The 25214-nt window shown below is 33.6% G+C and overlaps 1 protein-coding gene across 3 annotated transcripts in view; it reads right to left on the reverse strand.

The window, feature by feature from the left end:
* Positions 1-25214, reverse strand: part of MACROD2 (mono-ADP ribosylhydrolase 2) — a 2209416-nt gene that overhangs the window by 87475 nt on the left and 2096727 nt on the right. The gene's annotated exons all lie outside the window — the stretch shown is intronic.

Here is a 25214-nt window from a genome sequence, read left to right on the forward strand (position 1 = left end):
CCACTGAATCACTCCTCTACTGAGGACTCCATGATACCTATTATTTGGTGCTAAGAAAAAGCCAGGGAGCAGGAAAGATGGGAAGTGACTTTAGTGTAAATTATAAACACAAGGATACAAATGCCTGAAAACTTTTTTAATGCCATAAAAAGGCTATGTAACCTCTCGGAGCTGCTTTGGTCATCAGATAACAATCATAGCCAACATAATGCAACATTGGCATTTCCAAGTTTACATAGTAATTTTTTCGCAATGGCCTCAGTGAGATGGATAGTTAGATATTCTTATCCATTTTACAAATAGGGGAAAAAAAAAAGTTTAAGGAGGGTTGCTCTAGATCACATGATCAGTAAGTAGAGGAAATAGAAAATGAGTCTTGTGTCTTAAGATAGAATTTAGAGATAATAGATTAGTTTGCAATTATCTAGTCCAATTTCTATTTTGTTGATTAAGAAAATGAGTTCAGACTTGCTCAAGGTCTCACATATAGCCGAGCCAGGTTTAGAATTCAGTTTTTTGGACTTAAATCTAATGGCTTTTCTATTGTACTTATTACATTATTATCATGTTTTTAATTTATAGTATGACTCTGCTTTGGTGACTCTAGCTTTTTATTTTTCTCTCAATTTGATCTCTGGTTCCCAAGAAACATTTTAACTCAGATACCTTATCCACCCTGATCAGATCACTTTCTGGTCATCTATTACCCTTGATTTAGCTATTGATCTAAGGTTGAAAACAATTATCTTGTCTAACTCTCAAAGATGTGCTATATGCCAGTGGGAAGCAGCAGAACCAGAGGCCCTTTGAAATAGAAAGGTGTTGTACTTTAGGAAAAGGAAGCCCAGGAAAAGAGAGTGATCAAAATTCTGGATTGCAAGAGAGCCCTCAAATCCTGGGATTCCTTGGGATCTAACTACAACAATCTACATTTCAGCAAACAAAGTCTTGTACTGTCAAAACATTGCATAAACCAGGAAAAACAGAGATATGATGAAATTCATAGGGTCTTCAGACCAAGAGAACCCACTGAAAATTGTGCAATAACTTTAATGACAGGTTAATAACTTTAACAACAAACATTGTAAAGTTTATTACTTGAGCCTGCCAAAAGCAACTTTTGATGGATAAGTGAGGAATCTGGGTAGTTAACATCTGATTCAAATTTAATAACCAGTGAAGCAGGTATGCACCCAGAGTGTATGGTTTTAATTAACTGCAAATAATTCCCTGAGGCAAATATTTAATTATCTGCACAGCTTCTGATTTCTTTCTGAGAGTGACAATAAGTTTAAAAGTCCAAATTTGGAAACTGAAGTGAGCATACACACATTTTTCAAACTGTTATCTCACTTGTGTCAAATCAATTACAATCTGCCCCCACTGAACTACGCCTTTTCTATGGGTTAAAAATATTGACTTCAGAACTTAAGAAATTCACTTTCTTTGCATTAACACTAGTATTATTTAAAAGATATTACTAATACTAAATTAGAAAAATTCAGAAATGTTATCTTTTCTTCAATTATATTTTCAAGGATGGATATTATCCAGAGGATTCATAGAGAGACCCTGAAGAGTAAAGATCTACCTTTAGTTAGTTCTGAATAAAGATGGATAGAAAAAAACCAAAAAGAAAAATCTTAGGGAATATATATAATCTACTTTCAAGTATATGAAGGAATGTCATACAAAAAAGAGAACAGAGTTGTAGTATAGAGACCTAGTTTTAGAATCAAAAAACCTAGGTTAGCATCCAGCCACATACTTACCAAGCAATATAGCCTTGGGCAATTCAATTAAAAACTCTCTGGGCCTCAGGTTTTTTGTTTTTTTCATCACAGATCCTTTCTATAACTAAGTTATCTCTACTATCTATTTTACTCTTAAACACAGTTTATATTGAATCCAAACTAGCAAACTTAATATTGCTTATACATGACATTTGTTTCCCACTTTTGGGTTAGCTAGGTAGTGGAGTGGATAAAGTGCCGTGCCTGAAATACAGCCATTTTTCTAAACACAAATCTAGTCTCAGACACAAGCTGTGTGATCTTGAGCAAGTCTCTTAACCCAATTTGCCTCAATTTCCTTGTCATAAAATGAACCCAAGAAGGAAATGGCAAACCATTCCATTATCTTTCCCAAAAAAACATCAAATAGGATCATAAAGAGTTGGACAGAACTGAAACAAATGAACCACAATATATTTCAATTTATCTTTATATAAATTGTACCTCATCTCTTTACTCTAGAGTAGAACTTAAAACTAGAAGACGAGGACCATTTCATTTTAGTTTTGTATACTCAGAATGAATCATAGTGTCTTGCAGGTAACTGTCTCAAGTATATCTGTATCTTATTGACTATCACAAATGCATTATACATAATAAATATTTAATAAGTGCTTATTAAATTGCATGTAATAGTAGGAGGCTTAACAAAGGTTTGCTGAATATGTCAGAATAATGGGATTCAGAAATTATGTTGGTTTTAAAAAATAATTGTTTTCCTAATTTAATTTATATAAATTGCCATGACATGGACATTCTAAATCCAGGGGACTCATTTGAATCAGAAATTTTATGATTCAAAAAATTTGATTTGGTAATGCTCCAAATCCAATAATAGCTATTACCTAATTCCTAGGGTCAGTCAATGCTATTTTAATAAAAAGAAAGAAAAATAAAATTTGCATGTAGATTCTGACTTTCAAATTATTTAAGGTCAATGCCCATTTCCTCCCCAAAAAGAATATTACATAAAGTATTCATGTTTAAAATCTAAAGATTTACTCAAAAGTTTAAAATGAACCAAAGGAACACATTCATAAATAAATTATTTAGAAATTGCCAAAGGTAATAATATATGTAAATTCAATTAGACTGAAGTTTAAAAAAGAACAGAAGTAAAACTAGCAGTTCCAAAAGGAGACCTGTTAAAATTTACAAGCATCTTTCCAACACAGAGACATCTAAGACTTGATGGTTGTGCTTATTTAAAATAACACATTCTTTAAACAAACACTAGTATTTAGGAATTCTAAAAGAGGTGAGGAAGAGAGGATAAATGCTCCCATTGACAAAGTAGATCTTTAAAGAAATATCACAATATTATGATCAGTCAGTCATAATGCAATTACTAAGTGCCTACTGTGTGCATCACTCTGTCAAGATATAGATAAGATAAATTTAACATAATCAAGAGAGGGCAAGTGCTAGCATTAATGGAGATGAGGAAAGCTTCTTGTAGGTAAGATTTTTGCTGGGACTAGAAGGAAGTTAGAGAAGCCAAGAAGGAGGGGAAGAATTCCAGTCATGAGGGACAGTCAGTGAAAGTTCTGAGTCCAAATTTATTATGTCTTATGTGAGCATCAGCAGGAGGCCAGTGTCACTAGATCACAGATTATGTAAAGGTGAAAAAAAAATGGGAGAAGCTGAGAAAGTTAGGAACAGGATAGGTTACAGAGGCCAAACAGAGGATTTTATATTTATATTTTAAATTTTGATTTTATATTATATACATTTATATATAATCGATATAGAATTATTAGAATTTATTGAATGGTAGGGTGATGTGATAAAAACAGAATGGTATTTAGAAAGGTCACTTGAAGGATAGAGTGGGAAGACTTAAGGCAAGGAGACCTATCAGCAGGCTATTATTATATTCCCGGATTGAGATGATGAGGCCTTACTCTAGGGTAGCGTGGGCAGCTAGGGGATAAAGCTCTGAGCCTGGAGTTAGCAAGGTTTGAGTTGAAATCCAGCTACAGACATTTATTAGCTGGGTGGCTTTCAGCAAATAATTTAAAGCTCTTTGTCTAAAGTTCCTCAACTAGAAAATGAAGATAATAATAATATCTATCACCTAGGACTGTTCTGAGGAGCAAATGAGATACTTAATCCCTGTCATCTTTCTATTTTGTTCCCCCCACTCTGGTGTGCAAGTTCCTTTCTCCCTGTCAGGTTCCCCATGCAAAGACCACCCCTCTCTTTTTGCCATTAGGAGACCCTCTGTTTTCTAGAACTAAGGCACAGTAAGCCAGCTATGCCCTGAGCTTAGCATAAAACAATGCTTTGTGCTCATCCTCTGCATAAACTTCGTCAAAAACAAAATCCCAGAATTTTTCACACGGTCCTCCAGGTGGTTCCTGCACATGGACAAGCACTTACAGGACCCATGTTCCGGTCATGAAGCCTTGCTTTGAATCAAATTTATCTCGTTGTTGCTGTTCCCCCTTATTATCATGGCTCCAGCTCACTGCATGACCCTTCCTATACTTAGTGAGATCGGGCTTCTTTTTAGAGGAGGTACCAGCACTTGTGTTTTGTTTTCTTCCCCCAATGGAATGAAGAAAGTTGTTTGCTCATGATCACTGTTAGCTCCTTGGTTTTATTTTATTTTATTTCTTAGCATTAACTGTGTTTCTGATAATCTGTGTGAGCTCTGATATTTTTCAGAGTTAATTGTGATTATGATAATCTATGTGAGCTCTTCCATATATTTAGAATTAACAATGATTATATAATCTCTGTGACTTTTGCATCAATGTATTTTTCAGAGTTGACACCTTCCAAACCCCATTATAACTCTCCCCACTTCTAACTATGGTGGGTGCCTATTGGAGGACACTTGTTTTTTTGTAGTAACTTTATTTATTTTTAATACACATTGCTTTATAAATCATGTTGGGAGAGAAAAATCAGAGCAAAAGGGAAAAAAAAAACATGAGAGAAAAAAAAAACAAAAAAAGAAGTGAACATAGAATATGCTGATTTACATTCAGTCTCCTTAGTTTTTCTTTTTTTCTGGATGCAGATGGCATTTTCTTTCCAAACTATTGGGATTGTTTTAGATCATTGAACCACTGAGAAAAACCAAGCCTTTCATAGTTGATCATCACACATTTTTACTGTTATTATGTACAATGTATTCCTGGTTCTGCGGTTTCACTCAGCATCAGTTCATGTAAATCTTTCCAGGCCTTTCTAACGTTAGCTTATTTATCATTTTTTCTAAAACAATAATATTCTATTATCTTCATATAGCACAACTTGTTCAGCCATTCCCCAACTAATGAGCATCCTCTCATTTTTCAGTTCTTTGCTACCATAAAAAGAGCTGCTACAAACATTTTTGCACATGTGGTCCTTTTCCCTCCTTCATGTTTTCTTTGGGATATAGACCCAGTAATGGCACTGCTGGGTCAAAGGGGATGGACAGTTTTATGGCACTTTGGGCATAGTTTCAGATTGCTCTCCAGAATGGTTGCATTGTTTCACAACTTCACCAACAACTCATTAGTGTCCCAGTTTTCCCACATTCTCTCTCACATTTATCATCTTTTTCTGTTATCTTGGCCAGTCTAGGAGGTATAAGGTAGTATCTCAGAGTTGTTTTAATTTGCATTTCTCTGATCAATAGTGATTTAGAGCATTTTTTCTTATAACTATATATGTTAATTTCATCATCTGAAAATATGAAAATCCTATCCTTTGATCATGGTGAACACTTATTAATCTATAGCAGCCTCACCATTTTCATTCCAAATGAAACAGATTGAACAAGCTTGGATTCATTAGGATTTGCATCTCAGATTTTATTACATTATCTTGGATTCCAAACCCAGTTATATTCCAACCTTCTCTACATCACTTGAAGGCATCAATTAGTCATATGATGAGTATTTATTAAATTCTTACTGTGTTCTAGGCATTGCTCTCAGTGCCATGGATACAAAAAAATGGCAAAAACCTGACTCAATTCTTGTATTAGGAGCTCACCTTCAACTTTATGATCTTGATGCCATTTTTGACTCCTTTTTTTCACTCTCCCCATTTATTCAAATTGTTGCCAAATCTTTTGTTTCTTCCTCTATGACATGCTTCTTAGCTATCTCCTTCCCTTATTGTTATAGCTACCACATTATTTTAGGCTCTCATCACCTCTCCTGGAATACTGCAAATGCCTCCAATGGACTCCCCTCACTCCCCTCCCCTCAAGTTTCAACCCACTTCATCCATCCTCCACATAGACACCCAATGATATCCTAAAATGATATTCAAAGCCCTCCCATTCCTCAATAAGTTCTAGTGGTTCCTTTTTGATCAAATTCTATTTCATCTTTATCTCATCCTTTATAAATTTCTATTTTGTATGTGTTTTATATCATTTATATAAGCATTATTATTGGATTTTTTGTCCTTTGTTCCTAAAGAAGATCATGACTTTGAAAAGATGATGTCATGATGCAGTGAATTGGATTTAAGTAGGAGAGGGCAGTGAGAAGTCACCAGTCTTACTTTCTCCTGCAGACCCTGAGTCAAGTGACAAAAAATAGCTCAGCTCTGGCTGCAGTGAGAAACACTGGCTTTTTTTTAAGCTAAGGTCTTTCCCAGGGCTTAATTTGTCCTGGGAGAGACCAGAGACAAGAGAGAAGAGAGAAGGAAAGAAGGAGGAAGGGAGGTGATATAAGGATAAAATAGACAAGAAGATATGACATATGGGATGCTCAAACATTTTTTGTATATGAAAAACGTTTGAAGATCACTGGTTTTTTTGAGTTGCCACCATAACAGTTTTCAGAGGAGATTAGCTTGTAGGGTTCTATGCAACCTTATCCAGCTCTAGACTTGAAGCTCAGTGGATACAACACAAGTGTGTAATATACCATTATAATGAAACTATATTATAGATGAAGTAGATTGAAGGGGGAAGTTGGCTTGAGAACCTACACCTTCCCCTCCCAACTAATGTGACAAGTCATTTAAAAATTATTATTTCTTTTAGGGAGAAGGCAATTTAAAGTCAGAGAAAATTTCCTCAGGCACTAGGAGTTGGTGGACTTTTCCCAAGGTAAGATAATATGTGTTAAAGGCAACATGAATCTATGCCAGAGCTCTTTAAGGAGAATACATCATAGTAAGGCAATATTTCAAGGCTTCCTTTCTTCACAACCATTTTTGGGGTAGATTGGGTCAACCTTATTATATCTATTTTTTTCTTCAGAAGAGCAGATTTATGCCTAGAAAGATCAAGTGAATTCTCTAGTTAACACGAATCTGAGGCAAGATTTAAGCCCCCTTCTCACTCTAAGTGAGACATTTCTTTCATTGCACTGTCACTGCCTTTCTCAAACCATTCATAGAGGAAATCTGACTGGACTGATTAATTTCCAGAATATTCTTAGGTTGAAACTGATGAAAATGAAAAGAGACAAAGGGAGAAGCTGATTTCTTTGAGTTCAGGTGCAATGTCTAAAGTTTCTGTTCCATTCATTATAGGATCATAAGCTCATAGATGTAGAACTGGAAAGGACCTTAGAGGGCAAGCAGTCCAGCCCCCTCATTTTACATATGGGGAACCTGAGACCCGAGAAATTAAGAAGTTGGTCCAGGGTCACATAGGATATAATGACATAAATGCTACCCTGGCAGGAATAATCACAATGTCAAAACACAATAGTTAAATGAGTCTAAGTAGATTATAAAGAAAAAGAAAAAAAAAAGAAATACTTCATTTTCCTTTCCATCAAATTGGACTTTCATTGTTCTTCTTTTTTCATTAGCATCAGAAGAGAAGGCAGGTCTGTTCTGCTTCTCAATTTCCTGATCAACTATGGCCCCTTTCTTTATGTCTCCCCAACCTTCCTATTTTTGTCTCCTTGATGGTTTTCCTCCCAATTCATATCTGATCTTACTTTGTTCCCTGTGTTTTAAGCCATTTATCACAGACTGGTCCTAAATCATTAAAAAAAAAAAATCACATCCAGCCTAGTTCTAAAGTATCTTATGTTTCAGTAGAAAGATGACCTATAAATCAGGGTTGGAAGAAATTCTCCTGTTTGGTTTTCCTTTTAGTTTTAATCTGATAATGTAAGGATATGGTAATTGAGGTCTCGGGAACACTCATTTTAAAAAGAAAGTATTTGTATCTTAGTAACTTTAATCACAGTTTGGTAAAAATGTAGAGAATCGAATCCTTCCCCTTCGGACATTATATAGGAATTTGCTTTCACATTGATTATGCACTTAACATATATATATTTTTAAAAATATGATTATTTGATACAGTTATCAAGAGTGTACATGTGTAGAAAAGTAGATAGAAACTAATATACGAGAGACCAGAGATAAATGGACCTGTTGGCCTTTTGTTAACCCTAACTTTTTGTAAGAATCTAAAGGAGATTTCTGTTATATTAGTTGAATCCTCTAATGAAGACTTTGGGGAAAGATATGAACACAAATTTCTTAGATAGGAGAGATTTCAATAGAGACTTGACTAAGATGGAGCAATTAAAGATTTTTCTAGGATGCTGAAATTTAAGAGAGCTCTGAGGTTACTTGTACTGCTTTATTAAGTAGAAGCTAAGGAAAGTATTTGATTGGCAAGCATAATTAGTTAAATAAGTAGCTTCCTCCCTCTAGCAGCCTTCCTAGACTTCATCTGATTTTATTCTTCCATGGTGGCTGTCTGGGCAACATTTTTTTTTTTCCCTTGAGGAAGTATTTCATGATGTTTATCTCTCTCTTAGGGGCCTGATGCTTGATGTCTCTGATGTCTTAATCAGTTTACAACTACATTTAAAATCAAAATTTTCTGATCCTTTTCTCAGTCTACTCCACCTTCTGGCTATAATGTTTCAGCCTATAAATTAAGAGAGAGATTATTTAAATCAATCATCCATCAAGGTGTTGTGGCTATTTCTTTAAGAGATAAACCTGGTATTCCATGAAAAAAAATTATCACCTAAATATCTCACAGCACTTGAATAGGGTTCCATATACAGTAGACACAATAAATGGTTTCTTGTCCCTGAATCTTTTCCCTTCATCTATTTCCTTATGTGTAAGAGGGGGATGGGGCAAAACATCCCTTTAGATCAACCTCTTAGGGATCAAATGATTTGATGCCAACAATACAAATGTCATTTTCTAAGAATCCAAGGCCTAACTTCTGCTATAAATCTTTGTTTTCCTCTAGGGACCAAATTACAACTGTGAGATGTCAAGAATTACAGCAACAATAATTCACATATATGCAGGATGATCTGGCTGAAACAATGATGAATTTGGAATCAGAACCTGGGTTCGAATTCATATAATACCATTTAATGTGGACAAGTTCTGAGACTGTTTACTTCTCTATAAAATGAATACAATGATGCTGTTGAAGTATGCTTTGAAGTTTAGGTCTAAATCCAATCTATGAATCTAATCTAAAATTTGAGGTTAAAAAGTGCTTTTCTCACAATAACCTTATAGGTTTTAACATTTGTATTTTATATCATAGGAAATTCAGATTCAGAGAGGTCGGGCCATTTGTCCAATCATAGAGATAAAGTAGTAAAGGACTCCTGACTTCTCTAATCCAGTGCCCTTTCCATTATATCTGCATTAGAGAGGCTTTCCTATAATAATAGGGACTGGGGCTACCAACAGGGGAGGGAACTTTTTTTAGCTCTGCAGATGGAGATCTTCTATGTAACTTATAGTCTTAGAGAACTACCCTGGCTACTTAAGTCACTTGTCCAGGTTCACATAGCTAGGGTGTATCAGGATGGGAATCCAGATCTTGCTGGATTTAAGCCCACTCTCCCTTGTTCTAGAAAAAATATGGTGTATATAGGAAGACAAAAAAATAATGCTTGATATTTAGTAGGAGAGACATTAATTTTGGATTTATAAGTTTAGATATTCCAGTTTTTAGTTACCACTGGCTGTTGTTGTTTGTTGTTGTTTGTCCTTTTGTTCTCCAAAAGGACATCTTGGATGATGCCAAAGTGTGTAAACTAACTTTCAGAGAATTAAAGAAGGGAAACAGAGACACACAAATAGGAGCAAGTAAACTGAATTTCATTTTAAAATATAACTGTACTGGGGACAAAAAAGAAGAGACCATCTCCCATATCTGAAAATGGAGGAAATTGTGTTATTAGGGAAGTGTTTTGACTTATAAATTAAAAAAAAAGTGTTAAGATGAAAGCCTGGGAAATATGATAATCATGAGCATCTCAGGAACTGGAGTGAGTGAAATTGACCCTAAAATGTTATTTTCTTTTTCCTAGAAAGATGCCATTGAATCTGCTGCTTATTTCAGGCTGAGTTTTCTAGAGTTTCCATGAAAGTCTTTCAAAACTCAAACTACACACACACACACACACACACACACACACACACACACACACACACACTTGTGCATTTAACAATTCAGATGGCTTATCAGCGAATCTGCACTTTAGCTGTTGTGAATTGGTACTACAGAGACACAATCTGCTCTCACAGTGAACTTGGAGTTGAAATCTTCCAGCCTTCCAATTCAGATATGAATACAATGGATTCTCTGCTCAACAATAGAACTCCCAGAAATTAAATTTTACTGATCAGAATGTATTATCATCAAATGTTTACTAAGACTAATGAAATAAAAAATAATGATAATGAAAAACATTAAGAACTTTTCATGAAAAGTCAGTCTTTATATGCTGTTTGATGAGAATATAACAAACTACTCAAATACAGCATTACAAAAATTTAAATTAAATTTTTATTACATATTCCTTGAACATGTATGTATAAATTTCTTTTATTCTTTTTTTACAAATAGAACCAACCAAATTTTCAGAACAGTGATGATTTTCTATTGATCCATAAATTATTTAAATTAAAAATTTAATTAAAATAGTGCTAGAGCCATTATTTTTCCTTCTTTCTAATCATGCTCACAAAAAATAACATTTACATCAGATAAGATCAGCTTTGCCAATAGGTAAAATGAGTAGTTGCACACATAGCATAATTTGAAGAGAAGCAGGGAAGAGCCTTTCAGTTCTAAGTCTCAAATTCATTGTCTGCCATCATCTTACCATGATACCTTCATTCTTTCAAATTTGAAGTCCATTTCCAAATTGCAAGTTCTTTTTCAGCTGACTAGTCCTTTAGTTTGATTATTGATCAGATAGTACATAATTGATTATCAGTTAACTTGCTAGATGAGTGCAAGGGAGGCACAGGAATAAGAACCTCTGTATTTAAGAAAATAGGCAGGTAGGTATCTCAGTGGTTAGGGTGCTGGGCCTACAATCAAAAATTTGTCTCTAACACTAGCTATGTAATCCTGGGCAAGTTACTTAACCCTGATTGCCTCAGTTTCATCATCTATAAAATGAGATGGAGAAGGAGATGGTAAACCACTTCAGTGCCAAGAAAACCCCAAATGGGATCATAAAGAGTCTGACATGACTAAAACAACTTACCACATCTAAAGTGATAGGGTATGAAGAGAGATGGATGGAGAAAGAATATCTTAAAAGAAGGTAAATTCTAAGAGATGAAGGAATTTCTAATTGGGGAAGTGAAGGGGTATCAAAGATAGACTTTTGACAAATTTTTCTACTGTCAATTTCCTTATTTGGAAAACATAAGGATTGGCCTAAGTTATTTCTAAAGGAATTTTCAGTTTCAAAAGTCTACTATTGCATAATTCTACTTTAAAATCTGATTATGACCAGCCCTATATCTGCTCAAGGTTATCTTCTATCTCAATAAATTTTAGCACAGGAATACTTTATTTGCCATGTGATAAAAAGTGAATTATTAGCAAGGTAGGTAAATGGAAAGTAGTTGTGGTTCATTTTACAACATAAATCTTTCCTAAAATGTATGAATCACTATGAACTCTTATAAAGGCAATTGATTTTTAACTCTAATAGTTAAGCTTGCTATTTCTCAAAGAATACTATGATAAAATTCTATAAAGTAAAAAAAAATCTGTCTTGTAAGGCAAATAATCCACTATGAATTTAATTTTTGGTGATAAGTATGGTTTTCCAACTGGGACATATATGTACACATCTGCCTTGTGTACTAAGCAATCTTTTCATTTCCTTCCTGGTAAGCTTTTCTTTATCCCCTAAGAATGTCCTGAATCCAAATGCTTCAGTAGCCTTTTCTTACAGAAATGTTTGTATTTTACCAGAGACAGTGATGGACAGATTATTATGCAAAAGCTTGAGTCCATGAGATTCAGATCACCTTAGCGTATTTTCCCCTTCATAAAACCAGATATATTATACTTGTCTTTTTTAAAAAATCAAAAGTCTCTATAGATAAGCATGCATCTAAAAAGAACCAAGTATCAAAAAGGGTACAGATAGGATGAGAATTAATCTAATGATCAGATTTTTTTTCTGGTAGAATCTCATTATGAAGTAGCATTTAAAAAATAACAATAATATACCATCCTGAAGACAAATTCTTCTGTGGACTAGTTTACATAATTTAAAAAAATCCTGACAGTTTACACATAAATCTATTTCTAACTTGAATTATAGAGTCATGTGTTACTATTAGTAACTATCAGTGTGACTTTGGTTAAGTCATTACTTCCATGGGCCTTAATATTTTTTTCATCTGGGGACTGAAGGAACTTAATTAGCTGATCTTTAAGGCCTATTTTTAATTAAGAATTCTCTGAAGTTTGACCTTTGTTTATTTAGATGAACTAAACTTGACTTTCCAGGTGCTTATTGACCCTATTTTGGCCAACATTTTCATGACTGTCTGTACCCTTAGGGCAAGCATTATTATTGTCCCTTCACTTTCCTTGGACCATGATCTATACTTACCTATGTATACTCTCTTACTCCTTCCTTCCTTCCTTCCTTCCTTCCTTCCTTCCTTCCTTCCTTCCTTCCTTCCTTCCTTCCTTCCTTCCTTCCTTCCTTCCTTCCTTCCTTCCTTCCTTCCTTCCTTCCTTCCTTTCTCCCTTCCTTCCTTCCTTCCTTCTTTCTTTTTTCTTTCTTTCTTTCTTTCTTTCTTTCTTTCTTTCTTTCTTTCTTTCTTTCTTTCTTTCTTTTTTCTTCTTTCTTTCTTTCTTTCTTTCTTTCTTTCTTTCTTTCTTTCTTTCTTTCTTCCTTCCTTCCTTCCTTCCTTCCTTCTTCCTTCCTTCCTTCCTTCCTTCCTTCCTTCTTTCTTCTTTCTTTTTTCTTTCTTTCTTTCTTTCTTCTTTCTTTCTTTCTTTCTTTCTTTCTTTCTTTCTTTCTTTCTTTCTTTCTTTCTTTCTTTCTTTCTTTCTTTCTTTCTTTCTTTCTTTCTTTCTTTCTTTCTTTCTTTTTTCTTCATGCCTACATCTCTTATTTCCTTGGGTCTACAGACTTAGACTTAGAAAAGCTAAATTCAAAACTGACCTCAGACACTTATTTCTTGTGTGACTCTGGGCAAGTCACTTAATCCTGCTTGTCACAGTTTCCTCATCTGTAAAATGACATCAGAAGGGAATAGGAAACTGCTTCAGTATCTTTGCCAACAAAGCTCCAAATGGGATCATGAAGAGTCAGAAAAGACTGAAATAACTGAATAATAACAACAATCTCTTATCTCCCTAGCTAAATTCTTGAAGGTGCCATGAGTCATAAAAATCTAAGGTTTTTCCTCAGCTTCCTAGCAAAACTTTGTATGGGGCACAGTGGATAGAGCACAGACTTAAAATAAGGTAGAACCGAATTTCATTTTTTGCCCCAGAAACTAGCTGTGAAATCTGTAAAGCCTCAATTTCTTTATCTGCATAATGTTGATAATAATAGCAGAAGGTTACTGTGAGGAACAAATGTATGGAGAGCTCTTTGGGAACCTTAAAGTATTGTACAAATACTAGCTTTTGTATACAAATATACAAATATTAGGTTTTGCATGTAGAAGTTATTCAACATACTCATGACTCATTATTGGTCTTGGGCATATATGAAGAAAACTGATAAGTGAAATTCAAATAAGAGGCTGTAAACCATTGTTTCAATTCATCTTGATCTCCCTTGTGGCTACTCACTGTTGTACTTGATAGATTTGGTCATTGGAAATTTATGTTTGTATGCTCACAAGCCAAAGACAATACATGCTTATTTATAGCCAGTGACCTGTAGGGCACATGTGAAGTTAGTTTGCCCATATAAGAGTCACATCAGAAAACTGGGCCACATGAAAATCATACTCTCACTAGCCAACTGAAGAACAACAATATATCTACTGGCTAATTTTGAAAGAATTTGATCAGGTGCTTATTTTGGAAGAACCTTAGTGAAGCAAATTATTCCCGAGCTAAATAAAACAAGTCTCCATACATCCTTAACAGATTTCAGATTAAAGACCTGGATAACACCCACTCATTCATCACTTAGGAGGAAAGTATGAGAATACTAACCATCATGCTGGCCATAGAAATGAAAAGAAAAACCTTGAACTTAATTAAAATCATAGAAGAGAATCAGAGGCTGGAAGGTACCTTAAGAATTATTAATCTGAAACCTCATTTTGTCAAACCTCCACAGATGAGGAAATTGATCTCATTGCTTTTCCAGTGGTTACACAGCTAATTAGTAACAGACTCATCATGAGGACCCAAATTGTCTAGATTATAGTTAGTTTGCAGTACCAGATATCCATACACTTCTAATATTTCATACACTTATATGAATTTACATGTGTTATATAGAAGCTAAAGTCCAAGCACAGATCAAAGTGGCCATAAGAGAGAACAATTAGTAAATTCACAAATCATTCTTAATTTTTGTATATATTATGGAAAATAATCATTTGTTAACTTTAGTAAGACCTTTGAAAAAGTCATATACATTTCCTGATTTTACTTCTTCTCTTAACACTCTTCTAAGCCCTTGATCTGACTTTTGATTCCATCACTCAACTCAAATTGTTCTCTCAAAAATAACCAGTGATGTCTTATTGCAAATCTAATGATCTTTTCTTAAATCTCTTATTGTTGCAAATCTAATGATATTTTCTTAAATCTCTTATTGTGAGCTCTCTGTAGGCTTTGACCCTGTTGTTCACCTCTTGGATATTCTCACATTTCTGCATTTTTGGGAGTCTGTTCTTTCTTATTTATCTATTTACGCAATTGCTCGGCAGTTCTTTTTGTTAGATCCTCACCCCAGTCATGTTTACTGTGAATGTCCCCTAAGGCATTGCCTTGTACCATCTTCTTTCTTTCTATACTCTCACATTTGCTGATCTACTAACTCTTATGGGTTAATTTTAATTAACTTCATAAAACCAAAAATGCAGCTGATTTTCAGATCCATGTGTCTATCCCTGGTCTTTACTCTTAAACTCAAATACTGTAACTCCAAATGTATTGAACATTTCAAACTAGGTATGCCATAGATATCTAATCCTCAACAAGTCTAAAATTGAATTTGTCTTTTCTTCTGAGCTTTGTTATTATTGTCAAGAGTACAACTGACCTTTTAATCATCCAGCTTTTTAACTTTGCTGGGATCCTTGACTCCTCACTCATGTTTCATTTCCAATAAGTTGCCAAGTGTGACCATTTTAGGTACCCTTTTCTAATTCACATAGTTCCCATCTTATTTTAGGCCATCATCATTACTAATTTTCCTACTGTTATAGCCTCCTATTTGGTCTCCTTTCTCAGGTCTTTCCTTGCTCTATTCTATTTTTACACAGCTATCAAAGTGATCTTCATAAAATGTAAATCTGATTATGCTACTTTCTTACTCCATCAACTACATTTTACTGAGGACTCTCTTTTGTTGAGTAACAAATACAAAGTCCTCTGACATTTAAAATTCTTTATCATTTCAGGTAATGGAGTCACATTCAATAGGAAGCCTTTCTTGGTCCCTCCATTGTCTTATGCCTTCTCTAAGATTATTTACTTTGTATATCTATACATGTTGCCTTTTCTGTTTTAATTTAATTTGCTTAAGATGGAACTGTTTAATTTGTGTCTGTTTTTTTAGCACTTAGTATGTGCTTCCTTAGTAGGCACTTAATAAAAATTTGTTGATTAAGCGACCTTATTCCTTGTTTATAGATATTACAGTTTGGATATATCGACTAACTTATATCCTTATCATGAAATGCAAGAAAATTAAAATATATGTAAAATTCATTTATACTAGTAGAAACTGAAACAAAATATGATTTACTTATTGGCAGTACTGGTTTTAAAGAAGACAAAATAAATTAAAACAAATGATTAGCCATGACAAGTGATTAATGTATTTGATAATCAGTCTTAACTTCTAAGGTAGAGGCCAGCAGCAGCACAACCTTGTGTATGCATGTATTACTTAATAGAATAGAATATGGAGTCTGTATACTGTTTTTGACTCGTGATTTCCATATTATGGGAAGTGACCAATAGTGAAAAGGCAGTAAAAATTCTGAAAGAATTGGAACATGTTCCTCCTTTCATTCTCCAACCTCCCCATATTATCCTGACAAATATATACAGATGCAGTCAGGGACACCTACACAAACTAAGGTGAATAATGATAACAGTCTAATTGAGTTGATAACCTTGTGCAGTCTTGGTAGTAATAAATGCTCATTGAATTATTGGATTGGAATTTTCCTAAGCATAAGAGCTTATATAACACAAAGTTATTTCATTTTTTTTTCTTTTTGATAAAAAGTAGACACTTGCCTGATTAGAAATTTTAGAACAGATTTGAGCAAGGGATTTTTAGCCAGATTTGAGTAACCAAGCTATCAAAACTATAAGAAACACACAGACAGTACCTTGGCAATAATTTAGGAAGAGTTATCTTTGATGAAAAAATGAACTAGATGATTTCTGACATTCTCCTGTCTCAGTCATCCCCAAAACATTCTGATTCAGAGAATCTATTTCTCTAATTAAATCCCCCAATATAGAAGACTTTTCTACTTATAAAAATTCGTGTTGTTTTTCAGGACTGTGCTTACATATCTCTGTGTATGTGTACACACAGAATTATCCCTGCTATTTGAGGAAAATAACTTTCTTTCTTCTTTATAATTTGATACAGAATACGAAACCCAATTTTCAAGTAAAAGAGTAAAGTAAATTTTCTATCAAATACTGCCAATGCTTGTTAGTAAACCTGTTCATCTTTATTTGATTAAAAAAAAATAACAGATCCAGTCTTTGACATTAGTTATCCAATTATTCATTCTTTTCATGTTAAGTAGCAGTTTTTGTGCCATTCTCTATGCAGAAAACCTTTTTTGGAAACATTGATGGGAAGGATAAATGATAACAAACATCCTTAGCAAAGAAGGCAGGACAATGGATTGTTGTAAGGGGAAATCTGTCCTCAAAGGCACTGATAGGTTGCATTCCACTGTGAAATTTGATGGATTATCTCCTTGCCTAATATTTTACCATAGAGAATTAGCAAACTTATTTTTGGAATTAAAAAAAAATGCTTTAAAAGCCATTATACTATGTTTAGTTTATATTACAAGAGGAAGTGTGACACTAAAAACATTTTAAAAGATGAACAAAGTGAGAGGAGATGGGATACAGGGTAGTAATGGAATAATCTCAGTTTTTTGCATAAATTTCTGAGAAGCATTCTCTCATACTGAATATTGGCAATAATTTGTGTTTTTTTTGTCTTGTTTTGTCTAAACCAGTGATTTCTCCATTGGGGAACTCCTATATTATGCTCCTCCCACAAATATAGAGAGACAAACTTTTCTATATTTTGGTGTCAGTTATTTGGAGAAAATGTCATATGACTTCACAAAATATCTGAAAGGTAGGTGTCCAACACCATCCTTTCATTTACTACATTGAGCTTTCTCTCTTAATGTTTGTTCTTCCTTTACTCCTTGCAAATATGAATCATCTTATTTTGATTTTCACAGAAACCTTGTCAGTTAGGTGTCTTTTATGAGCAGCATAAGTGAGTAAACTCTAAGAAAGAAAACAGTTAAATAATTTATCTCATCACACATGTGAATCATGGTAAAAACTATTATTAAAGGTTTTCAAGTCACAAGTTGAAGATTCTTTCCCCTTTAATATAACTTCATAGGCGAACTATTCAATAGAAATTTATAGAAAATAAACAGCCTTTACCCACTTTGTTTTCCTGGGAGAATAGATTCCATTTATCATTCACAGTTAAGTTCATAGACTTGCATGGTAAAAACAAATAATTCAGTTCATGAAAAAAAAAAAATTACTGAGCAACCACTATGGAAAAGATACTCTGCTGAGCAGTGGAGATAAAAAAGACAAAAACTAAATAATAATTAACTTCAAGAAACTTACATTCTACCAGGTAGGGAATACTACCCTCAGTTTCCTTAACTATAAAATGAAGGATTTGGACTAGGAATTCTTTCCAGTTCTAGCTTTATAATTGTATAACCTATAATCTATCTATCAATCAATAAGCATGTTAAATGCAGAGATAGATACATCAATACAAAGTAATTTGAGGAGAAAGAGAAACAGTCAAAGAGAGATAGAAACAGAGAGACAGAGATAGAGAGAGAGGGAGGAGAGGTTGAGCTGAGAATGAATGAATGTAAGTATTATGAGCAATGAAAGAAAGAAAGATGTGTATTGTAGATATAGGGGACAGCATGAACAAAGGCATAGTGAAGGGATACAGAATTGGTGGATTTTGGAAAGAAAGAAGGGATGCAAGCTTAGCTGCAATGCAAAATACATGAAGGGATTTAATAGTAAATAAAATTGACAAGGTAAGTTGGAGTTTCATTGTGGAGGGTTTTAAAACTGAGATTTTATTTACCTTATAGTAAAAGAGAGCCATATGTTCAAGTGACTGCTGTATCTTAAGATTGCTTTTGGCTTTTACTTCCCCACATAGTTGGTCTTATGCACTTTTTGACTAATGGCATAATCAGGCTAATTATTTTCTCACAAATATTTTGCTATTATTGTATTCTAATTTGTAAAGGAAAATTACCTATATAAAAGAATTCATGAGTTGGATTTTTCATTATTTTGATTGAATTATGGTCTGATCAATGTGATAATTTCCTTAAATAATATGGATTGCAACCTATTCATACTTTCTTGTCCTAGACGCCTCAACTATAATTCCCTATAAATTTTCCACAGAGTATCTGCCAAACTGTTGAGGACTTTCTCTTGATCTATTGATATTATGTGGGTGATGGTGCAATTCATAGAGTATGCATTCATTATCTCTCGTTATTATTAACAGCTCTTTTTTCAGATTGCATACTTACTTCATTTTTTTGATTCATATCATTTTTTCTATGATTAATATAAATTATTCAGCAATTTATAATTGATTGAGCATCCCCTTAGTTTGTAGTTCTTTGCTGCTCTAAAAATGCTGGTATAAATATTTTGTAATATAGGTCCTTTTTCATTTTTCTTTGATGTTGTTGTGCAAACCTGGTAATGCTATCACTGGTTCAAAAAGTTTCTATAATTTAGGTACTTTTTGGATATAGTTCCATATTATTTTCCAAATTGGCTGCATCAAATCAAAATTCCACTAAACAGCAATATTTGTGTTACCGTACTCACATACTTTGCAACAATTGTTATTTCCCTTTTTTCCATTTTTTCAATCTAATGAGTGGTAAATGAACCTCAGAGTTGTTTTAATTTGTTTTTCTCTTATTACAAGTGTTTGGTACATTTTCCATATGCTTATTAGTAAACTGGATTTCTTCCTTTGAGAACTACCTATTCAGATTGAGCACTTATTTAAAAATAAGTAGTTTTTGCTTATATATTTGAATCAATTCCCAACATATTTTGAATTGGTATTCAAAATCTTTATAAAAGAAACATGAAACAAAGATTTTTTCCTCTTAATTTTTGTCCTAATTTTCCTTTAGTTGGTTTGGTGCTGAGGTTTTTTGATTTTATATACTCAGAGTTGTCTATTGTATCTCTGGTGATGTTCTTTATTCTTTGTTTGATTAAGAAATTTTCCTTTATCTCTCTCCTCTTAAGATATTTTGTCCTTAACTATAGGTTTTTATGATTCTTCTTCTTCCCGTTTTTCTTCTCTGTTCCCTTTTTTCCTCTCTCCTTCATTCTTTCTCCATGTATGTCACACCTACTAACTTTGGATTTTCTATATGCATCTGTCTTCAAATCTCTTCTCTTTTCCCTCTCTCCCATCTTATTTGTTTACCTCATCAACTCATATAGGTTCAATTATAATCTTCATGAAGATAATTCCCACATCTGTATATCCAGCCCTTGTTTCTCTCTTTGATTAAATAAGCAACCGCCTTTTGGAACTTTGAACTGGATGTCTTTTTGGCATCTCAAACCCAATATCTCCACTTTAACTTTCCCAACCTCCTATTCTGAATCATTTCCTCCCTTGAACTTCTCTATTACTGCTTAGCACATAGTAGGCCTTTAATAAATGTTTATTAATTAGTTGTTTATTGAAGATACTGCTGTTCTTCTCATCCCTCAGTCTCCCAGGCTTGATGCTATTCTTGATTTCCCTCTCAATCCAAATATTTATTAGTCATTCAGTTATGTCTGACTCTTTGGGACTGTATTGACTAGGCCAGGCCCTTCTATCCTCCATTATCCTTTAAGTCTGACCAAGATCATGTTCATTATTTCCATGACACAATTTATCCATATGATCTTCTGTTGTTCCCTTTTCCTTTTGCCTTTAATCTTTTCCAACATGAGACTTTTTCCCAATGAGTCCTGTCTTCTAATTATATGGCAAAAGTATTTAAGACTCAGCTTCAGTATTTGACCTTCCAGTGAATAGCCTGGATTAATTTCTTTAAATAACAACTGATTTGATCTCCTTGCTATCCAAGGGGGTTGTCATCAGTCTTTTCCAGCACCACAATTCAAAAGGTGTTTATTTGGTTTCATTATGAAGTTTTTTAATTCCTCTTCACTTTCAAACCATTACTAAATCTTTCCATGTCGTCCTTAACAATATCTCTTATATACTTCCACTTCCCTCTACTTTGCCAAGTTCAAGGTTTCATGACCTCCTTTCTGAACTGTTGCTGTAGCCTTCTAATTAGTCTTACTTCCTCAAATCCAATTTCCATTTAGCTGCCAAAGTTGTTTTCGTAAAGACTATATCTGATCTATTCAATAAACTCAACTGGCTTTCCAATGCTTCTAAAAACAAATATAAAATCATTTGTTTGTTATTTAAAGACATTCACAACTTGGCTCCTTGCTATAGTTCCAGTCTTCTTATCCTTTAGTCTTTTCTATTACGCTACAATTCAGCCATACTGGAGTATTTGTGGTTCTTTGCAAAACACTCCACCTCCCATTTTTATTCCTTTTCTCTGGCTGTCTCTCATTCCTGGAATGCTATCTTGGCTCAATACTATCTTTCAGTTTTTATGGCTTCCTTTAAAATTTCATCTTAAATCCCACCTTTTAGAAAAGGCCTTTCTTAGTTTTTTCTACTGTCTCCTACTATCCCAGATTTTCATCTGCGTGCCTATCATTTGATTGAGTAGATTAATACCTTGCTTGAGATTGGACTGTATTTATTATTTGGAGGAATAATTTGGCAGGGCACCTTTTCCCTCTAGTTTTATAATTTATTTAATAATGGAATTAATTGTTCTTTGAATATCTGTTAACTTGGGTGTTTTCTATTTTTGTAAATATTCTTCATTTAATTTAAGTTGTCAGTTTTGTTGTCATATAGATAGGACAAAATTGTTTCATTTCATTTATTTTTCACTTGACAGGATTTTTGCCTTTTCCTTTTTAGATTGGTAATTTGATTTTGCTCTTCTCTATTAAATTATTATCAGACTAAGTAGCAGTTTATTTGTTTAGGTTTACTTAAATTCTCAATATTTTTATTTTAACTTTGTTAATCTCTTCTTTGATTTTTCAGACTTTATAACTGTGCTTAGTTGGCATTTTTTATTTGTTGATTTCTGATTTTTTTTAATTGAAAGCACAATTCACTAATCTCTTTTGGTTGTTGTTGTTGCTGTTGTTGATGATGATGAAAATGTTTTAAATTTTCAGATAGTTACTCTTTTTCCTTTTCTGGAAGACCAATATGTGTTGCTTAACTCTAAGCATTAAGTGGACTTTTTTCTTCCCTTTTTCTTTCTGCTATCTTGCTACCCTTCATATCCTTCTTTTATATATGCACATTGAATCTCATTATTTTAAAATAACATGTCCTTGAATTTTATAAAATAGGAGAGAGGACTGTTCCATATGACCTTTATCTTCTTTTTTTTTTTTTTTAAATTTTTATTTAATAATTACTTTATATTGACACTCGTTTCTGTTCCAATTTTTTTTCCCTTCCTCCCTCCACCCCCTCCCCTAGATGGCAAGCAGTCCTTTATATGTTGGATATGTTGCAGTATATCCTAGATACAATATATATTTGCAGAACCGAACACTTCTCTTGTTGCTTAGGGAGAATTGGATTCAGAAGGTATAAATAACCCGGGAAGAAAAACAAAAATGCAGATAGTTCACATTCGTTTCCCAGTGTTCTTTCTTTGGGTGTAGCTGCTTTTGTCCGTCATTTATCAATTGAAACTCAGGTCTCTTTGTCAAAGAAATCCCCTTCCATCAAAATATGTCCTCATACAATATCGTTGTCGAAGTGTATAATGATCTCCTGGTTCTGCTCATCTCACTTAGCATCAGTTCATGTAAGTCTCGCCAGTCCTCTCTGTATTCATCCTGCTGGTCATTTCTTACAGAACAATAATATTCCATAACATTCATATACCACAATTTACCCAGCCATTCTCCAATTGATGGGCATCCATTCATTTTCCAGTTTCTAGCCACTACAAACAGGGCTGCTACAAACATTTTGGCACATACAGGTCCCTTTCCCTTCTTTAGTATTTCTTTGGGATATAAGCCCAATAGAAACACTGCTGGATCAAAGGGTATGCACAATTTGATAATTTTTTGGGCATAATTCCAGATTGCTCTCCAGAATGGTTGGATTCGTTCACAACTCCACCAACAATGCAATAGTGTCCCAGTTTTCCCGCATCCCCTCCAACATTCATCATTATTTTTTCCTGTCATCTTAGCCAATCTGACAGGTGTGTAGTGGTATCTCAGAGTTGTCTTAATTTGCATTTCTCTGATCAATAATGATTTGGAACACTCTTTCATATGAGTGGTAATAGTTTCAATTTCATCCTCTGAAAATTGTCTGTTCATATCCTTTGACCATTTATCAATTGGAGAATGGCTTGATTTCTTATAAATTTGAGTCAGTTCTCTATATATTTTGGAAATGAGGCCTTTATCAGAACCTTTAACTGTGAAAATGTTTTCCCAGTTTGTTGCTTCCCTTCTAATCTTGTTTGCATTAGTTTTATTTGTACAAAGGCTTTTTAATTTGATGTAATCGAAATTTTCTATTCTGTGATCAGTAATGGTCTCTAGTTCATCTTTGGTCACAAATTTCTTTCTCCTCCACAAGTCTGAGAGATAAACTATTCTATGTTCCTCTAATTTATTTATAATCTCGTTCTTTATGCCTAGGTCATAGACCCATTTTGATCTTATCTTGGTATATGGTGTTAAGTGTGGGTCCATGCCTAATTTCTGCCATACTAATTTCCAATTATCCCAGCAGTTTTTATCAAATAATGAATTCTTTTCCCAGAAGTTAGGGGCTTTGGGTTTGTCAAACACTAGATTGCTATAATTGACTATTCTGTCTTGTGAACCTAGCCTTTTCCACTGATCCACTATTCTATTTCTTAGCCAATACCAAATGGTTTTGGTGACTGCTGCTTTATAATATAATTTTAGATCAGGTACAGCTAGGCCACCTTCATTTGATTTTTTTTTTTCATTAATTCCCTTGAGATCCTTGACTTTTTATTGTTCCATATGAATTTTGTTGTTATTTTTTCTAGATCAATAAAATATTTTCTTGGAAGTCGGATTGGTATAGCACTAAATAAATAGATTAGTTTAGGGAGTATTGTCATCTTTATTATGTTCGCTCGGCCGATCCAAGAGCACTTAATATTTTTCCAATTATTTAAGTCTGACTTTATTTGTGTGGAGACTTTTTTATAGTTTTGCTCATATAATTCCTGACTTTCCTTTGGTAGATAGATTCCCAAATATTTTATGGTATCAACAGTTATTCTGAATGGAATTTCTCTTTGTATCTCTTGCTGTTGGGTTTTGTTGGTGATGTATAAAAATGCTGAGGATTTATGGGGATTTATTTTGTAGCCAGCTACTTTGCTAAAATTATGAATTATTTCCAATACTTTATCTTCTTTTTTTAAAGAGGCATGCCAGCCTCCATTTTGAATATAGATAATAGTCACTTGATTATAGTAGAAATAAGAATATCAGTCACTCTGTAGGTCCCATTAAAATTCTTCTTGACTTTGTGCACCTTACTATTACAGAACCTTTAAGATTAAATTTTATCTCTTTAAAGTATATATTTAATAATCATACTTTTTGCATTTCTTTATGAGGTTTATATGCCCTAGAATATGGTCTTTTTTTTTGCAAAGATGCTATGTATAACAGAGAAATATGTATATTAATTTTTATTCTTTAGTAATAGACAAGACTCTATAAGCTTTAACTTTTCTAAAATGGAATTCAATTCCTTAATTTCTTTCTTATTAATCTTATTGTCTAGTTCTTTTCATTTATTTATTTATTTATTTTTAACATACATTACTTATGAAACATGTTGGGAAAAATAAGAGCAAAATGTAAAAATCATGGGAGAGAGATAGAGAAAAAAAAAAGAAAAACAGAAAAAAAGAAGTGAACATAGCGTGTATTGATTTACCTTCAGTTTCCATAGTTCTTGTTCTAGATACAGATGGAATTTTCTGTCCAAAGTGTATTGGGATTGCTTTAGATCACTAAACCACTGAGAAGAACCAAGTCTTTTATAGATGATCATTCCACATTCTTGCTGTTATTGTGTATAATGTGTTCCTGGTTCTGTTTGTTTTGTTCAGCATCAGTTCGTGTAAATTTTTCCAGGATTTTCTAGAATCAGCTTGTTCATCATTTTTTATAGAACAATAATATTCCATTCCCTTCATATAACACAACTTGTTTAACCATTCCCCAATTGATGGGCATCTACTCATTTTCCAATCCTTTGCTACCACAAAAAGAACTGCTACAGACATTTTTGCACATGTGGGTCCTTTTCTCTCCTTTGTGATTTCCAGTAATGGCACTGCTGGGTCAAAGGGTATGTACAGTTTGATAGCCCCTTGGGTATAGCTCCAAATTGCTCTCCAGAATGGTTGGATTTCACAACTCCACCAACAATATATTAGTGTTACAGTTTTCCCAAATCCCCTCCAACATTTATCATTTATCTCTTCCTGTCATCTTAGCCAATCTGGAAAGTATAAAGTGGTACTTCAGAGTTGTTTAAA

This window comes from Antechinus flavipes, chromosome 2 (assembly GCF_016432865.1).
Source record: "Antechinus flavipes isolate AdamAnt ecotype Samford, QLD, Australia chromosome 2, AdamAnt_v2, whole genome shotgun sequence".
NCBI lineage: Eukaryota > Metazoa > Chordata > Mammalia > Dasyuromorphia > Dasyuridae > Antechinus > Antechinus flavipes.